The following is a 3,082-nucleotide window of genomic DNA, read 5'->3' as shown; positions in this document are numbered from 1 at the left end:
TCCGGTTGTCTGCGTGCATGGATTAAAGAGTCATTTCCCTTGCAGAGAACTAGTGCTCTCATCTTCAAAAATTATCTTCCTGGTTTTAGTGAGGGCTCTGGGTCTTCAGTGAAATTCACTGTAGTCCCAAGTAGGCATTTGTAAGAGCAGTTCAGGGGAAACTCAGGTCAAAAATATGAAAAGTAGAGTAGATGAATACTTTGTGTTCAGATAACTTTAGTACCAACCTGTCATGTGACTTCTCCTCCTCCTACCTCTCCCCTCCGCCTCAGAAATTTTTTTAATTCTGAATGGATAATACATGCCCATGATTGGAAAAATACAGTTTAAAGTAATTCCTTCTCCTGCCCACTCCCCACTTACCTAGTTCCGCTCCCTGTAGAGAAGCCCTGTCTTTAGTTTATTCTGTGATCATGCCTTTACAAATATATAGGCATAGAATTTGACTTTTCTTCCCACACAAATGGTAGCATCCTATACACACAGCATCCTGCATCTTGCTCTTTCCCACTTCATTTGGAAATCACATCAGAACAAAGAGAGCAGCCTCATTCTTTGTAACAAATGGATGATTTATTTAACCGCTTTCCTGCTGATGGGTATTTAGGTGCTTTCCATTCTTCTCTTATGAACGATGCTACAACTGAATTTTTCAAAAATATTTATTTTTGTTTTATTTGTTTGGCTGCGCTGGGTCTTAGTTGTGGCACTCAGGATCCTTTGCAGCATGTGAGATCTATTAATAGTTCCCTGAAACCAGGGGTCAAATCTGGGTCTCCTGCATTGGGATTGTGGATTCTCAGCCACTGGACCACCAAGGAAATCCCCTGGATGTTTTTTTCTAATATATATCATACCATGTTGCATGAGGAGAAGTGTATTTATAAGGTAAACATGAAAATGAAAGTGAAAGTCACTCAGTCTCCTCCAACTCTTTGCGACCCCATGGACTATATAGTGCATGGAATTCTCCAAGTCAAAATACCGGAGTGAGTAGTCTTTCCCTTCTCCAGGGAATCTTCCCAACCCAGTGATCGAACCCAGGTCTCCCACATTGCAGGCGGATTCTTTACCAACTGAGCCACCAACATATGGATGTAGAATTGCTGGGTCAAAGAATATGTTCATTTATCAAAGGATTTAGAAAGAATAAAGCAAAAAGCCCCTCCGCCTGCTTTCCCATTACTCGGTTACCCTACTGCCCTCCCCCAACAGGTAACCCTGCTGTTAGTTTCTTAGCTATCCTTCCAGAGTTCCCCCCAACACACATGTAAGCAAGAGGAAGTTTAATATTTTTGTTGTTTGCACACTGTACACATTATTCTTAATATATCTTGGAGATCCTTCCATATCAGTACATAAATAGACTGCATCGTTTTCTGTGACTACAGCATATTCTGATATGTGGCTGGGTTATGACCGGCATTTGCAACTTTGATAAATACTGCAGGTATTAGTCAGTGTTCTCCAGAGAGCAGAACCAGCTGTGTGTGTGTGAGAGAGAAGAGAGAGGAAGAGAAGGAGAGGATTGATTTAAGAACTGGCTCACAGGATTATGGAGGTTTGGTAAATCCAAAACCTGTAGGGTAGGCTGGCTGGCTCAAGACCCAGGGAGAAGTTGCAGATCCAGTGCAGAGGCAGTCTGCTGACAGAATTCCTTCTTGCTGGGAGGAGGCATTGGAGTCAGTCTTTGGTCTAATAAGACCTTCAGCTGATTGGATGAGGCCCACCCACATTATGCAAGGGAATCTACTTTACTCTGATTTTAAGTCCACAAATTTAAATGTTAATCTCATCCCCAAAACACCTTTATAGAAACATCCAGAATAATGTTTGGCCAAATACCTGGGCACAGAGGCTCAGCCAAGTTAACACACAAACCAAACCATCACAGTGCCAAACTCACCTCTTTAGTATGTGTGTGACTCGCTCAGTTGTGTCCGACTCTTTGCGACCCCATGGACTGTATGTATCCTGCCAGGCTCTTCTGTCCGTGGAATTCTCCAGGCAAGAATGCTGGAGTGGCCTGCCATTCCCTTCTCCAGGGGATCTTCCTGATCCAGGGATTGAACCCAGGTCTCCTGTGATGTAGGCAGATTCTTTACAGCTGAATTACCAGGGAAACCCTGTTCCAGTTTATGGAAGATCACTGCCCACAGGTCCCAAAGAAGAGCAAGTCAGTGCCTTTGAACAGAACTTACAAATGTGTCCACGAGGTTTCATGTACCTGACACCATAGGAATCTAATGCAAAAAGAATTCACAGAATGTCAGAACAGGAAGTTACCTCAAGTGCAGTCTAATTAAATCCATTCATACTACTGAAGGGGAAACAGACTAGAAAGTGAAATTGGTTGCTGGCCAGTGGTCTAGGCTGCCCTGTGAACCATGGGGTCTGCCTGGTTCAGAAACAGCAGAATCCTGAGAGACCCAAGAGGATCAGCCCAGCGAACTACCCAGGGCTGGTTTGCATCAGATGCTCTGTGAGACCTGAACCTGGCTCCACTGGGTGGATTCTGACCAAGGAGATCCTGGCCCTGTCCAGTTCAGGCTCTCCTACCCACCTGTACCACCACAGTGGCTTCCTGTTGGCTCCACCCCAGTTCTCAGCTTTCCAGCTTCCATAGCCTGGCCTGTCCCTACGTGAGCATTCTCCTGGGCAAGACTCACGTCAACCGACAGATCCAAAGGCTCGTGGCTCTGCCGGGGTCCTGGATAAAGTGTGAAAGCCTGGCAGTCTGGCCCTGCTTGTGTCTCCCACAGCCCTACCTGCACTGCCTCTTGGCAAGGTCCTATACCGGAGGGTCTGGTCCACCATGAGGCCATCGGCCTCTCCTGCCCTTGGGATCCAGTGCTTCCCCGCACCTCTAGATGTAGCATCCTTGACAGGTCTGAGAGCCTCCCCTGACAGCTCCAGGCCTCGGCTCCCTATAGCTGGGCTGCAGGGGCCAGGAGTGCGGTCCTGGAGTCACATCTCTCGGGTTCCTTTCCCAGCCCCTCTACTCACTGCCTGTGTGACCTCAGGCAAGCTCCTAACCTCTCAGAACCTTAGTTTCCTCTTTTTAAAATGGGCATACAGGACT

The sequence above is a fragment of the Capra hircus genome, chromosome 13, assembly GCF_001704415.2.
Source record: "Capra hircus breed San Clemente chromosome 13, ASM170441v1, whole genome shotgun sequence".
NCBI classification, from domain to species: domain Eukaryota; kingdom Metazoa; phylum Chordata; class Mammalia; order Artiodactyla; family Bovidae; genus Capra; species Capra hircus.
This window is presented reverse-complemented; position numbering follows the sequence as displayed.